Source organism: Hordeum vulgare, chromosome 4H, assembly GCF_904849725.1.
Source record: "Hordeum vulgare subsp. vulgare chromosome 4H, MorexV3_pseudomolecules_assembly, whole genome shotgun sequence".
Classification (NCBI taxonomy): domain Eukaryota; kingdom Viridiplantae; phylum Streptophyta; class Magnoliopsida; order Poales; family Poaceae; genus Hordeum; species Hordeum vulgare.
Genome location: NC_058521.1, coordinates 69,775,481 through 69,781,463, shown reverse-complemented (window position 1 = coordinate 69,781,463; position 5,983 = coordinate 69,775,481).

Genomic DNA, 5,983 nt, shown 5'->3' with positions numbered 1-5,983 from the left:
TTAGTTGCGGACGCTTGCTAATAGTTCCAATCATAAGTGCATAGAATTCCAAGTAAGGGATGACATGCTAGTAGAGGCCTCTCCCACATGATACTTGCTATCGATCTAGTAACGTAGTCAATTGCTTAGGGACAATTCCGCAACTCCTACCACCACTTTTCCACACTCGTTAGACACTCGCAGTTGTTTCTTTATCTAACCAACCCCTAGTTTTATTTACGTGTTCTTTAATTTCTTGCAAGCCTATCCTATCACTCCTACAAAGTACTTCTAGATTCATACTTGTTCTAGGTAAAGCGAACGTAAAGTGTGCGTAGAGTTGTATCGGTGGTCGATAGAACTTGAGGGAATATTTGTCCTACCTTTAGCTCCTCGTTGGGTTCGACACTCTTACTTATCGAGAAAGGCTACAATTGATCCCCTATACTTGTGGGTTATCAAGACCTTTTTCTGGCGCCGTTGCGGGGGAGCAATAGCGTGGGGTGAATATCCTCGTGTGTGCTTGTTTGCTTTATCACTAAGTAGATTTATTTGCTGTTCTAAGTTGTTCTCTATCTTTAGTTATGGATATGGAACACGAAATACCAAAAAAATTAGGTGTACTTGCTACTCATGGAGATGGGGAACCTCTTAAAACCCTCGAGGCTCGTTATGTGGAAAATATTATGCACTTCTTTAATAATCTTGAGAAAGCCCCATTCAATTATATAATGGGATACACGTTGGATCAACGTGAATACTTTAGGGGTTATTGCTTGACTCAAAAAGGGAAACTTTTATGGGATCAAATCCATTTGTTGAAATGGTATGCTTGGGAACTATGCAAGAGACATGGTGTTACTTGTTGCTCTAGGATGAAGGCTCCACACCTTCCCTTTTCATGTGAGTTTAATGATCATAGAACCTTGGCTTCTTATGCTAATGGTATATATGATTACTATGATGTGGATCAAATATAAGAGTTTGTTGCTTTTATGGGTGCTTATGAAATTGAGGCTCTGTTTAAAAGGTGTGATGATAATGATGATGCTCCTTACCGATCTGAAATTTTGGCTATGCTTCGTTATTGTTATACTAATTATGAATATAATGCCCATATTGAAAGATTTAAGGAGAAATCCTATGCTGCCCAAGAAGAGACTATTATTTTGCAGGAAACTATGGAAGAAGAAAATGCTGAAATTGTGAGCTCATTAGATGAAAAAGATGAAGAGGAGAGCGAAGAACAAAAGGAGGAAGAGCGGACTAGCTACCTGTGTCCACCTTCTAATGAGAGTAACTCTTCTACTCATACATTATTTAATTTCCCTTCGTTCTTACCGAAGGATGAATGCTATGATCCCTTCGATTCGTTTGAAATATCCCTTTTTGATGAACTTGATGCTTGCTATGCTTGTGGCCATGATGTCAATATGAATAATGCTTATGAAGATGAGCTAGCTATAGTTCCTTATGTTACACATGATGATTTTGATGAATATAATATGCATGTGCTTGCTGCTCCTACTTGCAATTATTATCAGAGAGGAACTTGAAATGATCGATATGGTTGACTAGAGGGGGGGGGTGAATAGGCAATGACCACTTTTTAAATAATCTTAGCAAGTTAGGGTAAACAACATACGGGTTCACAAATATAACAACAATGGGGTGAACCGTAATGAAGCTAACAACGAGAGCTACTAAGACAAGCGAAATTACTTAGCAATTTTAGGCAAAAGTGCGGAATATGGGTGTAAGCCTAATAATTGCTATGACAAGGAGTAAGCTATTTAGAGTGAGGTAATACAAGCGGTAAACAATAATCAAATACAAGTACGTAATAAGGATTACCACAAGTAGAGAGTTAGGGTTAGGAATAACCTAAACTCCAAGAGAGACAAGGATGTATCCCGATGTTCACTTCCTTGGAGGGAAGCTACGTCACCGTTAGAGGGGCGGATGTTACCACGAAGGCACACCAACGCCACGAAGGCTCACCCTATTCTCCCTTTGAGATAACTCCACGAAGGCATTTCTCAACCACTAGTGGTAAGCCTTGAGGTGGCTTCCAAACCTTCAAAAACTTTGCGGGGGATATCACAATGGTTTGATTCCTCTCCGAAGACTCCTACCGCCTAGGAGTCTCCAACCTCCAAGAGTAACAAGATCACGGGGATTGCTCAAAACTTGCTCAAATCACAAATCACTTTGGTGGGAAGGAGGAGAGGGAGACGATCTATCTTTTGATTGGAACAACACTCAAAGGGACTCACAAATGCTCTTGGGATCTAGGATTTGGTGTAGACAAGAGTGAGTGAGAGGAAAGGTGTTCTTGGGTGCATTCTAGCTGTGTTGAACACCCTTTCCCGAGGTGGGAGAAGAGTATATATAGTGGGGAGTGAAATCCAGCCGTTGGGGGCACTTTAAGTCACACAGGGTCCCGACGTCCGACAGTTGCTGGACGTCCGGGCGTCCGCGAGGGGTCGGACGTCCGACAGGGTTCGGTCGTCCGAGGCGTGTAGATATGATTGAAAATACTATGTATTGAATAGTGATCGGACGTCCGGAGAGGACCGGAATTCCGGGTTATTCGACTCAACTGCTGCTGGTGGGTGGTTCCGGATTTCCGAAGAGGAACGGATGTCCGGCCCTCGGACATCCGGAGGGAGCCGGAAATCCGAGTTATAGAGCTCATGTTCTACTGGTGAAGGGCTCCGGATTTCCGGGGCTGGTCGGACGTCTGGACCTCGGATGTCCGGAGGGAGCCGGATTTGCGAGTTATATGAACCACAAACTTCTGGTGAAGGGCTCCGGATTTCCGAAGCCTGCCGGTCGTCCGGCCCTCGGACGTCCGGAGGAAGCCGGATTTCCGAGTTATACGACTCACAAACTTCTGGTGAAGGGCTCCGGATTTCCGAAGCCTGCCGGACGTCCGGCCCTCGGACGTCCGGAGGGAGCCGGATGTCTGAGGCAATAAACCTGTTTTGAGATAAGAACAGAGTGGAGAATATGTGGCATTGGGTATGACAATGAAGATGTGGTATGAGTAGGTTCATCGCAAAACCTGTGATCCCCTCTTAATAGTGCGGGATCCCTATACTCAATATCAGTAAACTCAAAAGGCTAGTCTACATCATCTTTTCTTAATCACGAGCCTTCTCAAAATATAAATCCCAATCTTCTCAGACAACCTTTGGCACATAATTCTCAATTTACTAAAGTACTTGCCATCCTGAGATACACTCAACAAATAGGATTAGTTTCCTATGTATGTGTTGTCATTAACACCAAAAGTCGATTAGGGGCATAGCATGCACTTTCAATCTCCCCCTTTTTGGTAGTTGATGACAACATATACATAGGTCTCAAAAAGATTTAACGTACATTATAGCCTAGGAGATATTTAGTACGGAGCTCCCCCTTAGTATATGCATGATAAAATATTGAAGAACCAATGGATCAACATGTAAAGATAATAGATCGTCATAGAAAGACAATAGATCATCATAGAAGTAGTGGAGAAAAACATAATAGTCGATGATGATATCATAGCAATCCATAGCAAATCACAATCATTCATAAGTAGCCATACATGAGTTTATCCATTACATTAAATCTCCAAAGACTAAAAACTACGATACATTACTCCCCCTTTGGCACCAAGTACCAAAAAGGGAGATACCAACAGCAACAACCACGCTCAGAGCTCATCAGCATCATCATCATCATCATTAGGCAAGCCACTGCCACCAGCCTCGTCAAGGAAATCAGCCCACTCAGGACCAGATGGGAAGCCAAAATCAGTAGGAGGAGCAGCAGGAGTGGCCTCATCATCACTCACATCAAGAGCGCCCCGAGGCTCTCAGACGAGCCTTGAGGGCATTCTTGGAGGAGACTAAGCGAGAAACCACATCTTGGGTTTGGCCACACTGGAAAGAGACGGCCTTCATCAAAGCAGAATGGGCCTTGCCAAGGAATTTGGCAATGCGACCGAGAGGAGCGGAGCTAGATGAGGGGGTGGCGGACCGGGCAGCAGTGCGACGAGTGGATGTGGAGGATGAGGGGGTTTTCTTGAGAGCATAGTTATCCTCCATGTGAGCGGGAATGATCCACTTGCGATGTGTGTGAGTGACAGCCACAGAGAAATCAGCTACATGATTAATAAGAGCCTGGATGAAGGGGGCATGAGGAAAGGCTCGCTTGTACTGAAAGCTAGCAAGCCGAATCTCATGCCATAGAAAATGAGGCACATTAATTTTTCCCTTAGGGTGCTCGAACAAGTGAGACATGATGTCAATACAATAGCCACTGCAAGAGCCCTTATCACCCATCTTGGGATAGATGGTGCGGATGAAAACTGAAAAATGATGAAGTAAGGTGATCGCCAGATGGATACCTGGTTAAGGTCCTTCAGGCGTTCATCCGCATCAAGCTCACTTAGTGGTTTGAGAAGGTACCCACACGCGTCAATGGACTTATGCGCATGGTTAGGATCATCCCTATGTATTTTGAAACCGGAGTTGGGGAAACCAAGTGCGGCAACAAATGTATCGTAAGTAGCGGTGAAACGAACGTCAGAGGTGATCCAGCTGACAGTGTGGTTTGGACCAAAGTAGCACGTGGCATAGAACTGGTGAATGGCAGCAGCATTAAAGTCGCGATGAAAGGCAAACGGGGCCGCAAGCCCCGATGCCTCAATAAGCTCAATGGCACCCGGATATTTCGCCGGGTGCGTGCGAATATGCTCAACATCAATATAGAGATGAACAGATAAACCCTTAGGTACTATGACTGTGGTAAAGATGTCCGCCTGGACGTTTGTGCGGAAACGTGAGTCCGTAGAGTCACGTACGACAGCGTATGGATCAAGGTCGCGGCGGAAAGTGAGGTATGAAGCCGCGCCAAGTGTGGTGAAGTTCATGATTGCACGACCTAGAGTAGCAGGAGGTTCTAGAGAGATGCGGCGAGCTTCACCTGTGGGCTGGGCAGGAGGAGGTGGTGGCATGTAGGACGCCCTGCGAGTCTCGGGATTTGGCTTGGACCTTCGATCGACGTGCTGGTCAGGAAGGTCCTCGGCGGCAAGCTCCTCCTCGAAGTCGGGGTCATCACCATCAGACGACGAGGGGAGTTGTGGAGACGGAGAACGCCGGGCCGGAGAACGCCGGGCAGTCCATTTGAAAGGACGACGTGGCTCATCCGAGTCCGACCCCGTGGTAGGGGCGCGAGATGATGAGCCAGCCACGGTCTTCCGAGCACTGTGCTTGGTCTTTCCCATGGAGCACAAAAACCTACGCGGATGAAAAATCCCCAAATGAGGAACGAACAATGGAGATTCATGGGAGAGGGAGAGAACCAAAACAAACGCGAAAGGAGAGGGAGGAGCGACCTGAGGACGGATCCCGCAAAGAAGAAAGAGGAAGGAGTGGAGGATCCGCGGAGGAGATCGGCCCGATCTCGAGTTTGGCGGAGCAGGCAGGAGCTCCTCGAGCTGGCGGCGGCGGCTGGGGTAGGGAAAAGGGGCGCTGAGGGTTAGGGCAAGAGCCCAGCCCCCACGCCCAGCTATATATATAGGCCCGAGGCGTCGAACGTCCGACAGGCGTCGGACGTCCGGAGGTGATTGTGGCGTCGGACGACCGGAGTTGATTGTGGCGTCGGACGACCGGAAGGGAATTTGCCCCCGGACGTCCGAGACATGACGGACGTCCGAGAGGGAGGAGGAGGCAGAGGCTGATTCTGGATTTTTTTGTTTTGATGATGAGATGATGACTTGCATGGTTTCTCACAAAAAGTACGTACATAGTAGCCTACAAGCATTACATGTACTACTTGGGGACAGAAATTAATTTAGGCATACATTGTAAGCTTTAAAAAACAGAAAATTAAGACTCACTCCCCCTAAATGCATGCCCACATCAAGAGACGAACATAATGTGAGTGTGCGTATGTGTGCAAGGTTTCAAGATATGCTGTCAAGCTCCAAGATACCAAGTTCACGCCTAAG